At 43.0% G+C, this 14,119-nt stretch overlaps 1 pseudogene; it reads left to right on the top strand.

The window, feature by feature from the left end:
* The first annotated feature begins 10,805 nt into the window (after positions 1-10,805).
* On the top strand, positions 10,806-12,982 carry LOC119543687 (annotated as a pseudogene).
* The last annotated feature ends 1,137 nt before the right edge of the window (positions 12,983-14,119 follow it).

Here is a 14,119-nt window from a genome sequence, read left to right as displayed (position 1 = left end):
ATCTGCAGAAACCTCACCTGTCTGCCAAAACCAGTTCAAGCATTTTTCCTTCTCTGATGACTCAAGGTAAGATCATCCCATCCTTTAAACCACAGATCCACCGGCCACCAAGAGTACACAGTGCTGTCCTTGAGCTTCTCCACCTGGATGGCCATCCTTTGTCTATATGTCACTAGCTTGGGAGCTCCTTAAACACAAGGGCCAGGTCTGATTTACCTCCTTCTCTCCAATGCCTGGCACAGGGCAGATGTTTGAGAAATGTTTGCCCCATGAATGGATGTGCCAGTTTGAATGTATTATGTCCCCCCAAATGTCATTATCTTTGATGTAATCTTGTGTGGGCAGATGTATCAGTGTTGATTAGATTGTAATTCTTTGAGTGTTTCTGTGGAGATGTGCCCCATCCAACTGTGGGTGATGACTCTGATTGGATAATTTCTATGAGGTGTTACCCCACCCATTCAGGGTGAGTCTAAATTAAATCACTGGAGCCATATAAATGAGCTGGCAAACAGAAGGAACTCAGTGCAGCTGTGGGTGACATTTTGAAGAGGAGCTACAGCCAAGAGGGACACTTTGAAGAATACACAGGAGCTGGGAGAGTAGCTGCAGCTGAAAGACAGATTGAAGATGGCCATTGAAAGCAAACTTTTGCTCCGGAGAAGCTAAGAGAGGACAAATGCCCCAAGAGCAACTGAGAGTGACATTTTTGAGGAACTGCAGCCTAGAGAGGAACGTCCTGGGAAAAAGCCATTTCAAACCCAGAACTTCTGAGCAGACACCAGCCACATGCCTTTTCAGCTAACAGAGGTTTACCGGACACCACTGGCCATCCTCCAGTGAAGGTAACTGATTGCTGATGTGTTACCTTGGACACTTTATGACCTTAAGACTTTAACTATGTAGCCAAATAAATCCCCTTTATAAAAGCCAATCCATCTCTGGTGTTTTGCATTCCAGGAGCATTAGCAAACTAGAACAATGGATGAAGAAACAAATGAATAAAGAAACAAGAGTCACTGTGCTGGGTGCCTCTTAGGTACATCTGTGCTTATTTAAATTTTGATTTATCTCCATGATGAACTGTTAGGCAGCTTTAATGCAAAATAACTAGTGTGAAATCTATAACACACTGGGGGAAATGTGATGTATTATGTGGGGGTAAAATCAGAATTTCAAATAATAGCTACACACTGATTTCAACTGTAAAGCCATATATAGAATATTATTTTTATAGGAGCAACAACCAAAAGGTAATTCACCAATTAAAAAAAAAAACAAAAGTAAAGTAGTGAGATTCTAGGTAGTTTTATTTCCAATTAAATAATTGTTTTTTCAAACTGAAGAAGAAAAAGAAAGAGGTAAAAATGGAGTTTCTAGACCATTTTGGTCTAATGGTACCCTGTATTCTCCAATTCTAGCCACCCTCCCAAGGCACCCAGGCAACCCTAAAAGGGGAAAAAATTCTCCATTTGCTGCCCCTGCAATGGGTAGGGGGGATGGGAAGATGGTGACAAATAATTTTTCCACATAAGACTTAATAAATTTACACATTCTGCCCACTCTACACATGGGCCTGCATGTACAAAGGTATTTAAAAGAACAAAGAGCTAAACAGCATGCACTCAGGGCCTTCCATTCATCCTGCAAGGAGCCTGCTCAAGTATTAACAGATATCAATCTAACACATTGTGCAGCAAGTTCCATTATTTTCTTCCCAATCTATTTTACCTGCCACATCTCCCAGGGGCAGATTGGAAAATATGTGGTAATTATATATTGATATAATGTGAGAGCAGGATATATACGAAGCCATTGCACTTGGCTTCCTTATTAACCAGCTAAAATGTGCTTTGTGGGATCACTCTTTACTCTTTAAGAAATCTCAAGAGCCAAGCTCTTATGTTGCTGTTTGTGATTTTTCTCCTTGCTTGGAAAACTTTTTCGGCTGTACCAGATCCCATATGTATGGTGGTGAGATGGGCTTTAAGGCACACCCTGGTGTGACAGTTAATTTTATGTGTGTTGGCTGGGTTATGGTGTCCAGGTGTTTGTGGAAACACTGGCCTGGATGTTGGTGTGGAGGTATTTTGTAGACGGGATTAGCTTCTACAGTCAGTTTACTTTAAGTAAAGATTATCCTCCATAATGTGGATGGGCCTTACCTAATCAGTTGGAAGCCTTAAATGCAAAGAAAAGAGGGTGTGCAGAAGAAGAAGAAATTCTACCTCAAGACTATATTCTCCTCTCCTCCTTGAGTTTCCAGTCTCCTGGCCTCCCCTACAGATTCGGACTTGACAGCCCCCACAATCATGTGACCTAATCCCTCATAATAAATCTCTTCATATATATTAACGTATAATGTATCATGTGTGTAATTATATATTTGTGTATACATACATGAACGTGTTGTGTATGTATACCTGTGTGTGCACATAACCACACACATTATTACACATACATCCTGCTAGAGAACCTGGACTGAAATACCTGGGACGGCCCTCGCTCGGCAAGGTTTTCAAAGTCAGCCTCCACTCACTTTCTATAAACTGGTGACATCCACACATGAGAACAACCTTACTGGGCTGGCTGCCTGGTCACCTGCACCACCCAATTAAGGAAGAGTCAGCACAGAAAGCCCTTATTAAGAAATGCTCATTTGGCCACATTTGTGGGCCTTCAGAAGAAATAAATTACTTTTTCTTAAGGAAAACAGAGAGCTGTGGATTTAGTGGTAGGTTTTACTCACAAATACTAATGATAACAGCACTCAGGGAAGAAGCCACATGAAAATGTGAATGAGCACCTCTGGGAACTTTAATTGTCTTTATTCTGTTAATTTCTCTAGAATGGTTAAGCAGATAGAGCAAGAAGAAGAGGACCTCATGACGAAGACATTTATGGCAAAGGGCAGGGTGGAAAGCAAATGGTCAGCAGTGTGGACCTTGAAATGTTCCTGGGATGAGGGTGATCCAAATGAATCTTAAATCTAAAAGGCATGCAAGGAGCCCACCTCTCCCACCTGCCGAGGGTTGGCGGGACTTTCCCAGTTTGTTCTTTCATTCAGCATTTCCTATGGGCAAGGCAAGGTCCAATCCCAGCTGGGGCTCAACCCTCCCCAGACTTCTTGACTCAGTGCTCCCCTATCAAAAGGTGGCAAGTGGCAAATGCTGAACAGAGAGTTGTTTAACTGGGGTCTCCAATCAGCTCTGTGGCCAGCTGGCTGGCCTTTGGCAGGACTTCACCTCTGTGTGTCCTTCCTAATCAGGAAGACAAGATGAGGGAGGACATGGTAGATCATCTCTCATATGCCATCTAAATGTGATAACTGACTGCATATGTGAACAGAACCCACCAAAACCAGCTGCTTTTCTCTAGCTAGCTCTTGCATAGCTCTTCTGCCGAAAGATATCCCAAGGTTGAGCTGAATGACTTTGCAGGGGAAACCAAGTTGGCTTCTGTCAGGTAGACTTGCGAAGGGCACAAAGAAAGAGAACTCGCCCTTCAAGGTGGGACTCTGCCAATTAAGAATCCAAGTCCAAAATTCATCATCTAACATCTTAAATACAACCTGTTCCACCACCCCTTGGGGGAAAAAAAAAAAAAAAAAAAAAACAACCACCCAGCCAGTGTAACTGTAGCAATAAAGTAATTAGGCAGGTATATTCCCTCTAAAAATGAAACGGCCAATACTGTAATTTCCAGTTAAATTCAATTACAGCCTAATTTCCTTTACAATAGATGACCTAGTTCAGGACAGTATTCTCAGAAAAGAGATTATGTGTGGGTGTAAAAATCTGCCCTATCTTGGGGAAGCAGAGAGACTATTCACTGGGCTCATCTAATCCATCCAGATATAAATGTGTGCAAGGCAAGTGGATAAAATATAGCCGCATTGAAGAAAACCGGCTGTTATTACACAAAGGCCAAATCGGTGAGCAGTCCAACTTTTATGCCTCTAACAAAAAGCAATTCCACAGAGAACTGAGATCTGTTTGTCAGACTTGCTGACAGAATGCTGGAGGGCAACCTGGGACATCTTGGAAGCAGAGCTGGCCTGTGACTCTGCCCATTTCGGCTCACCTCCTACAAGGGCAGACCCTGCCCATGCCACCCATCCCCAGGTCCCAGGACGAGGACGGGGTGCTGGCACAGAGCAGCCCCACACTCTGGGGCCCACCCAAGCCTCTCATATTCTCAGAAAGCCCCCAAGCTGGCAGGAAAGCAGGGAGGGTGGATCCATGGATACTTCTAGACTTGCCCTCACTTGTTACCAGAGTTGCCCCAGGCTGAGCAACTGCAAAGTGCCACAAAATGGGTGACAGAGGGGAGAAAGGAGCACCCCAATCCCAGGGAGCTTGATCACTTCCAAGAACTTGGACAGCTGCCTCTTCACTCACTATTCCCTATAAAATAATGAATGAGCTACCCCCTCAGGAGCTCAGAGTCTAGGAAAGAAGTAAATATGAAAGCAGGCAATTCAGTAGAGTGTAATTTAATTCTAAGCAGAAGTACAAGGTGCTACAGGTGGACAAGAAAGTAGAGAGAGGAATTGGAAAAGTGTCAGGATGCTTCCCAGATCCTGGGACCTCGAAGCCAAGACCTAAACTATAAGAAGAAAACAAGAGGCAGACAGGGGTGAGGAGAGGTGAGGGGATTAGACATTCCAGGTAAAGAGGTTAGCAAGTACAAAGGCTGCAGGCAGACAGATAATGGCAACTGGAGGAAAAGCAAGGGGTTCCGTGTGGCTGGGCATGGGAGAGACGGGAAGCAAGAGACGAGGCTGCTATGAGCCGAGGCCTGAGCGTGTGGGCTAAAGCATTTGCATCCGGTCCACACAGCTTTGGGGTGACAGTGGAATGTTCCAGGTTTGTGTTTAAGAACCGCAATGAAATGACGTGATGTCTGAGAGTACAAAAATTTGCTGCTCAAGCAGAATATAAAAACAAAAATGAAAAGAAGAATTGATGAAAAAAATGGTGAACTGTTGATAATTGTTGAAGGCAAGTGATGGGTAGATGAGGGTTCATTATACTGTTTGCTCTCACATAAGTTTGAAATTTTCCATTGTAGAAATGCTTTTTAAAAGACCGTGAATTGTAAAAAAATAAAAATAAAAAATAAGATCTGAAGAGTTTATACTAAATTCTTGCAATTTTTTATAAAAATGTATATATCTTAGTTCATTTAGCCAAAAATAAATGGGAGGTATTTGGATATTTTTCCTACATTTAAGAAATATCACCCTGATGTAGGATGGACAGTAAATGGGAAGGAGGGGAAAGGAGATGGGAAGGCCGTCAGGAAGCTGTGGCAGGATCCTGGTAAGCAATGGTGGCAGAGAGGATAAAGACATGGACTTAAAATGTTTGGGAGGTAAAATGGTCATGACCCAGTGACTGACTAGCCCTAAATGAATCAAGCAGTCTGTCGTTCTCTCAGTAAAAACTCAGGGCCACCCATTTTGCCCACGGCACTGCCAGCCATGGTGGGAGGATGAAAAGGCAGGTACAACACGAGGCAAGATGTCAGCACAGCTATCCATGACAGTAATAAGATGAAATAGGCTAACAGGACAAAAAACAGTTTTGAAAGAGAATAAAAAGCAAAAGTCATAAGTAAACATTAGCTTAAAACATGCTGGAATGAAAACCAGTAAATGTGAAGAGTGCTGGAAAATAAATACAGAGTTTAACAGTGCACTTACCACATTAAAACTGTAAAAGATAATCAAGATAAAATAGGAAGATTGCATGATAAAACATGGATAATACAATAAAAACCACAGATAAAAAGGCTAAAGTAGATAATATTAGCTAATGGAGCATATTAGAAAGATTAAATAGTGAAATAAAATAATTTAGAATGCATAAATTTGGCTAAAAGCATATTCTAACCAATGGGTAATGGATAAAACAACAACAACAACAGGATGCAATAGTGACACCAACAGAGAGGTGAGCCAATTGGGCCTCCTGGTCAACCTTACCACCTGCCACCACCCTGAAACACTTCGAGCCCAGTCAAACCAAAGTACTTGCCAGTTCCCAAATCCACCATGTTTTCCTTAAAGGGCTAGGGGAAGGTATGGATTTATGATCCACAGAAAAGCCTCACAAAAATCCTCTTTAGACATCTGACCGTCTCCTCAAAGCTTCCCATTCTCAACAGTAGCCAAAAGCTCTTCCTCACAGCCCTCCCAGCTCCAATCCACTATCAATCCCATCCACACCAGCTTTCTCTGCTCCAGAACCCATGCTTGTGTTGGAAAACTCTCCTTGTCATGCCCTTGCCCTGGGGAATAAAAGCCCACCATGAAACTCTGAATGCTCACCTTGCCAGAAAGCACCCCTTGGAATTGAATGAACAAAACTCTCCACCTCAAGACACGTACACACATGCCAGGCTTCCCACAAGACTGAGTTCTTGGGTGAATCATAACATAGCCTTTCCTAAAGAATTCCAGGGCCTAGCTCAGAGCCTAGCACATAGTAGGTGCTCAGTTAACATCTGTTGAAGGTAAATAAATGCAACGGAATGATCAGAATCCTTCAAACTGAGAAGGGTGAAGTTCAGTTATTCCACAGTGCAGGATCCCTGGGAGTCAAAGCCCCATCAGTAACTTGTTGCATCTTGACTCTAACTACAGATCTTTGGGCCTCTAGTCTTTCAGGTGGGCATCTTCACCTCCTCCCAAAGGCGCATAAAAGTAACACCAGAGATGCCCTCACACAGGGTCTACAGCAACAAAGCAAGGATGGAAACAACAGTGGTGCCACATGACCTCAGGGAGAGATGGCTTTCAGGCATTGAGCCCACTTGATGGAGAAGTGGGCTCAGAAGACGGTTAGGTTGTATGGATGGAGGGAGAACAAGGATGCATCCCTGGGAAGGGAATAGGATGTGAGCTAAAATAGAGAGAGACTATTTTAGTCCCCCAACACAAAGTCTACCCTTTCCTCCAAGCCCCCAGGCAGAAAGCCAGCCACATATTCTTCTATAGAATTATGTCAAGCATGGAAGGAGTTCCCCAAATGCAACAGTGGGAGACTTTGCAGGAGCTTCTGGAAAGCCATAATGCCAACTCCTGATCTTGTGGCCAGATCAACATCTTTCTTTACGATGCAGAAACCCGCTATTGGCTTCAAGCATGCTCTCCAGCATCAGCTTCATTTGCCTTTTGGGTAACCCTAAGTGTGAGAAGCCATTATACTCTATTCTCTGAAAGAACACAGCAATTCCAACTGCCTCTTCCATAAGGCACTTTCTGTGACAAATATACAATGACAGTTTGCAGCATTATACATACTCCTTAGCAGGGATTTGCCTCACCTCTTGTATGAGCTGGTTTTTGGTTCTCACAGTCATTTGGATTAGGCAAATCACTACACATACTTACTTCTACCAGGACAGCTGCTGACTTTTTGTTTTTTGATTCTAGCAAGAACCAGAACCTTCTCTGTCTAAACTTTAGCGATATCTGGAGGGGAATTTCATTAGCGGTCCTGGGCCTTGTATTCAACCAAAAGAAGATGCCAAACTAGAATCTTTCCTGTCTGTTCCAACAGAGATGCCAATACCACAGATTCAGATAACAGCAAACTGAGTGTAGGACAACTCCAATGTAGCCTTGATATAAAATAGTCGGGAACCAGTTGCATGACTCTTGAGCCTCTTAGCCAGTGACACTTATTTGCTTGGGAATATAAAACTTTTAGAGAGTGGAGGGGGGATGCGTCAAATGATTGTTCTGATGAGTACTATCAAGATGCTGTGAGACTCACCTTACCCTGCCATGTGAAGGGGACAAGATGCACTTGCTGTCACCTCAACCCTAGGGACGGGGCTTCCATTGGCTCATTCAAAGACCCTGAAGACTGTCTCAGCAAATGAGAGACACCATGGGCTGGACAGAAAGCTGGAACAGCATGTGGCAGCAGGAGAAATGGACAGCTGGGATTGGCCTATATCCATAGGATTTATGGGGGAAAGATGTGGACTATGACAGAGAGCCAGCCTGGATCCCTTTTTAAATCCCACCCAAAAAGACTGCCTGGGTTGTTCAAGGCCTCCAACAATGAGATAATACGTGAAGAAACACTGAGAACACGGTTAAGAGGGTAACACAGAAGGAGAGGAATTGCGGAGCCTGCACAAAGGAGCAGCAGTGGGGTTCCCTGGCAGAGGAATTCCCAAGGAGCCCACCAGAGCATCAAGGGAAAGGGTCAGATAAAATCACCTGCCAGGTCTGGGAGTATGAAGCATCCAGCATTCAAGGAAGAGCTTTGCTTTCCCTCCTTCCCCTTCTCCTTTCCCACCCTCCAACTCCAGAGGTAAGTAAGAGCAGCTACCAGGTGCAGGTGAGGAGCAGACAATGAAGGAAGACACATCTCCTCTCTAGCAAGGAGTCAGCCACAGTGGGATCCAGCTGCAGGAGGGACACAATCTGATGTTAATTAAAATCAGATTTTATTGTCTGTTTTGGAGTCTGGATATTCTAATTTCTGAACTGAAACATAACCATTGGATTGTCTGTTGCCTAACAGTGAGCAGAAAAGCCAGGGGACCTCCTCGAGTTTTCATCACAGACAAGGAAATTCACTCCCCCTCTCCCCTAACCAATAACATTTTAAAGGGGCAATGAGAGGCAAAAATAAAGATGCACTTAATTGTATCCCCACAAGTCAGGTTTGTTCACAATGTCTGCTACACAGGTAATAAAAGCCATGCATCACTGTTGCTATCAACATAGTCCAAAGCAATTCTTTAAATTTTTTTTTTTCAGATTTTATACCCTTTGACCCATAGATTTCAGGTCTAGAAATTATCCTAAAATGACAATCCTGACTATACACAAATATTTATCTAAGAGTTACTGAATGCATCATTGTCTATGTAGCAGATACTGTAGTTCAATCCACCCAACACCAAACTCAGGCCTCCTGCTCTTGCCTGTTCTACAGTAAAGTTATAAAACTAAAGTTTCACTGTCACAGCCTCTCTTACAGCTAGGGGTAGTTTGTGGCACAGTTCTATCCAATGGTTGGCCACAGCTGTCCTTGTGCCTTCTACCTTCTTCTTGCAGTAAACACAACTAAAATGGCTAGAGCTGCAGCCACCATCTTAAATTCTTGAGAAAATGACCAAGAGAATTGCAGACACCAACAATGAAATCTTGAGCCACTGAACTCACCAACTACCCCCTTTTCTCCATACCTCTTGTTAGGTGAGAAAAATAAACTATTTGTTTAAGACGCTATAGTTGAGTTTTCTCTCACTTAAGGCCAAATGCAATCCTAACCAGTAAGACATTCACACAAGCACAAATACCTACTGTTTTAGTTTACCAGGCTGCTGTGACTAATACCACACAATGGGTCAGTACATTAGTTTCCCTGCTGGTAAAACAAATATGGGTTGGCGTAACAACAGGAATTTAGTGGCTCACCATTTTCAAAAGCTAGAAGGCTTGCTTCTACCTGGGGTCAGTATCTTCTGGCTGGCCAGTAATCTTTGGGTTCCTTGGCTTTTCACATGGCAATGCACATGGTGGCATCTTCTCCTTTCTCTGCCAAGTTCCCTTGACTCCAGGCTTCTGGCTGCTCCTCTGGCTTCCCCTTCCACATTGTTCTGTTTTGCTAATGCTGCCATTATGCAAAATACCAGAAATGGATTGGCTTTTATAAAGGGGGTTTATTTGGCTATAAGCTTACAGTTCTAAGGCCATAAAAGTGTCCAACTAAGGCATCAACAAGAGGATACCTTCACTGAAGAAGGGCCAATGGCGTCTGAAACACCTCTGTCAGTTGGGAAGGCACATGGCTGGTGTCTTCTGGTCCTGGGTTGTGTTTCAGCTCCTGTGCATCCTTAGCTTAGCATCTCCAAATGTCCTTCTGTCTGCAACTCCCAGCATCTCTGAGCAACAGCTTTCAACAGCCATCTTCAAAATGTCTTCAAAATGTCTCTCTCAGCTGCTCTTGAGGCATTTTGTCCCCTCTTAGCTTCTCCTGAGTAAACTCTAGGCTAGCATCTCAAAGCATCAGCTCCTGAGTGTCTCTCCAAAAGTCACTCTCAGCTGCTCTGAGCTCCTTCTGTTTGCAGGCTCTTTTATAGGATTAAATTAAGACCCACCCTGAATGGGTGGGGCCCATATCTCAATGGAAATAATTTAATCAAACATTTCACCCACAGTTGATTGAGTCACATCTCCATGGAAACACTCAATCAAAAGATTGTCTGCCCTTGCATGATTGCATTAAAGAACATGGCTTTTGGGGGACATAATATATCCAAACTGGCACACGCATCCAATTTCCTTTGCTTACAAAGACTTCAGCCATATTGGATTAAGGCTCACCTTCATCCACTTTGGGCATACCTTAACTAATAACATCTCCAAAAGTCCTATTTACAAATGGGTTCACACCCACAGGACCAGGGATTGGGACCTGAACATGCCTTTTGTGGAAGAAATGATTCAATCCCCAACAGCTGGCTTATTAGCATTTATTGTCTCGCAATTTCAGAGGCTCGAAGTCCAAAATCAAAGCATCAACAAAGCTACACTTTCTCCCAGAAGTCTGCGACATTCTAGCGCAGGCTTGCCACAGTCTGGGTTCCTTAGCATGCATCATTGCCTCCCATCACATGGCAATCTCTCTCTCCTTGTGTCTGCTCTTTCAGTTTCCACTGACTTGCAGCTTCTGGCTCCTCCCTGTGGTTTTCTCTGACTTCTGGCTTCCAGTTCCTTCTCTTTATAAAGGCCTCCAATAATATGGATTAAGACCCATCCTGGCCCTGCATCCATGTGGGAGCCATGGCAGCCTCTGAGGTGGCTCACAGCTCTGGGCTCGGGCACCCCATTTGTCCCGGCAGCCAAGAGTAGAGCAGCCACCGCCTCAGGCCCATGGGGTCCCCCAGGTCGTTTGAAAGGCAGCCAGCCACAATCCATGGTGTCGAGGAAGCAACCTGCAGCTCCGGCGCTGCCTGCCCTGGAGCTGATCCAGCCGTCCGTGAGGAGCTGTCCCAGATGCACACCAACATCCCATGCACAGTGCATGGATGAGGCAAGATCTTGCCCATCAGTCCCACCTTCAACACGCACCTGGTCTATGCAGGACAGCATAGTAAATCCAACCATAAGGAAATATTTGAAAATTCTACCGAAATTCTACTGCTGTCCAATTGAAGGAGGCCCTAGAGGCCCTGACGGACCATTTTCTCAATTCTCTCTTGCAAAACAGCACTTTATGAAAATGCATGCTGAAAAGAGGCATAAATGTAATAAGTGCAGCAATTCAGATGGTACTGAAGGGGACTTGAAAAGACACAGGGAGGATTGTGACAAGAACTTTCAGTGCACATGTGGCTGTCCTTATGCCAGCAGAACTGCCTTGTAGTCACACATCCACCTAACTGAATGTGAGATCGTGATATCCCTGCCGAGCACAGGGATCCACCTAGCAGGAAAAGGAAAATGGAGAACTCCATAAACAACCAGAAGTTGTCAAAAAAGAATTGAATCGTTGATCAATAAACCAACCTCCAGACCAGATACTTAAGAAATAGAAACTTCAGAAATAAAGCTAGTAGCTTCCTTTGAAGACTCTTGCAGCTCTAATGCCAGAAAACAGACTCTTACAACCCATCCGAGATATCCTTGGAAGTTGCCTTTACCAAAGTCCCAAGTGGCTTTGGTTAAACTGCCTGTTACACAGTTTTCTCCTATGCCTGTCTTTGTGCCTCCAACGGCCGACACCTTGGCTAAGCCTGTGCTAGTAGGTGTCAATCATCAGTAGGTGTCAATCAACGGGGCTCTGCCATGGGCACTGTTCACTTACTTCCCTTGTCCATAGGAACCCTGACACTCAGCCCGTTTTCAGAGATTTGCTCTCTTAAGTATAGCCTGCCTCTCTCAAAAATTATGAGTCCCGTTGCTGTTGAGCCAATTAATACAAGTATTCAAGTGAACTTGGGTAAAAGTCCACCTACTACTTTACAACAACCAGGGGAAACAAGTCAGAAGAACAGCATTCATTCCATCAACATGCAGACAGATCTGTCTTATGCCTCACCAAGCTTCATGACTTCTGCACAGTGGGCTTCTCCAGATTCCTCCAGACCATCTTGTTCTCAAACAGATTTGACATTTGGTTTTCAAGTTTCACTCTCCTTTAGTGTTCATACTCAAACATTATTACCCAGTTCTAAAGTAATTTCATCTATAGCCACTCAGACTGATGCTTTTTTAGATGCTTGTTTCCAGTCAGGTGGGGTCTCCAGAGAAACTCAAACCAATGAAGTGCAGAGTTCTATAGATGACCAAGTACACATGGGCCAAGTGATAAAGTGTTCAGGCATTTTTGAAAATGTTCTTTCATCACACAGGGTTTCTACAGACAGTATTATAAGTAACAGGTTGTTATCAGAGACTGTAACTCACGGTTTGTTACCTAAGAATGACCCTAAGACTTTAAATCAAGATACTGAGAAATCTGCACTAATTATAAACTTCTTTGAACATAAGAGTATGCTTCATTCACAAAACATGAGAGATAATCAGACCCAAACCATAGATTTATTAAGCAATTTAGAAAACATCTTGTCAAGAAACCTGCCAAGTCAGACGCTGGATAATCACAATCTTTTGTCTGACACGAACATTGGACTCAACACACAGCCCCCATCTGGCCCAACCCAGAATCCTGGAATAGATTTTGGTATTGAAGAATTATTATCTGCTTTAAATATCCAAATTCAAATGGAAGAGAGTGAACTTAACAATATTCCCACTGAACCAGTCTTGGAAACCTAAACTGACTTTTTACTTACAGACATCTCTGCTCAGTCCTACAGCTGTAGGGGAAATGCTAACTTCTTAGGCATTAAAATGTTTGATACACAGACAGACTTATACTTCCTTTTAGACAGTGGCCCTCACCTGCCTCTAGGCAGTATTCTGGAAAACTTTGGTAACAGGTAAATATCATATATCCTGGGCAGATGAACTCAACTTAGTAGACAAAAGAGTTTGCTTTGGTCACCGTTGCCTATGAACACGGGTTTCAAAACAAACAAAGCCTTAACTTAGAATTTAATTATGATTTAGAATCATCTCTGCCTCAATGTTTAAACATCTGTTCAAATCTCCTAATAAAGGAGAAGTACATGTTTGTTTATGACTTTTTGTAAATATAAATGCATCAATCTATGGCTCTAAAAAATACTTTGTTTCTATGATAGTGTTTGTTAATCCAGTTAATAGAGTTATTTGCAGACAAATGGAGCATGTAATAGAGTTCTTTATGCATAAGAACTGTTCTCCCCCAAAACCTTAGTTACCTGAATTGTTCTAAGGGTATTTATAAAAACTGAAATTCAATGATTGAAAATCAGAAAGAAACAAAAAAGACCCATCCTGATTCAACTGGGCCACACCTTAACTAAAAATAACATCTCCAAAAGATCCTATTTACCATGAGTTCACACCTAAAGGAAGACATATTAAGATTAAGAATATGTCTTTTGTTGGGGTACCTACTACAGATACACATGCATAAACACACACAGGTACACAAAGGAAAAAAGAATAATAGGAGATACATCAAAATGTTATGGTGGTGGGATAATATGCATTTTTATTTTCTTCCATTTTTCTTATTGATGTTTTCTAAACTTTCTATAGTGAATATATATTGCTGTTTTGATAAGACAAAACAAGTTATAAAAAATACTTTTTGATAGTGAGGCTCTCCCTGTGCTCACTGAAATGTAGACATGGCTCTTGGCTCTCAAAGAGCTTTGTTCTATGGCTGGTTCAACATGTCCTTACTTTGAACTATCTCTATGAAGACTGAACCCAGGTGAGACCAGTTAAAATTCTACTTCGATAAACTGAGCAGGAAGTGATAAGGGTCAGGTAGATCAGAGAGAAAAGGGCAGATGTTTGTCATATCTTAAGTGAAATCTGCAAGGCCTAGTGATTAATAGGTGTTATGGCAGAAAGAAGAGAGACAAATCAAGGATGGCTGAGTCTTTGAGCCCAGCCCCTAAATAGCAGAGCCACAGACAGAATTAGGGGAGTTGGGAAGGAGAGCCCCTTTGGGGATGAGAACTCAGG

Source organism: Choloepus didactylus, chromosome 9, assembly GCF_015220235.1.
Source record: "Choloepus didactylus isolate mChoDid1 chromosome 9, mChoDid1.pri, whole genome shotgun sequence".
NCBI classification, from domain to species: Eukaryota; Metazoa; Chordata; class Mammalia; order Pilosa; family Megalonychidae; genus Choloepus; species Choloepus didactylus.
The sequence above is the reverse complement of the archived record's forward strand: the minus strand, read 5'-3'. Positions and strand labels throughout refer to the sequence as shown.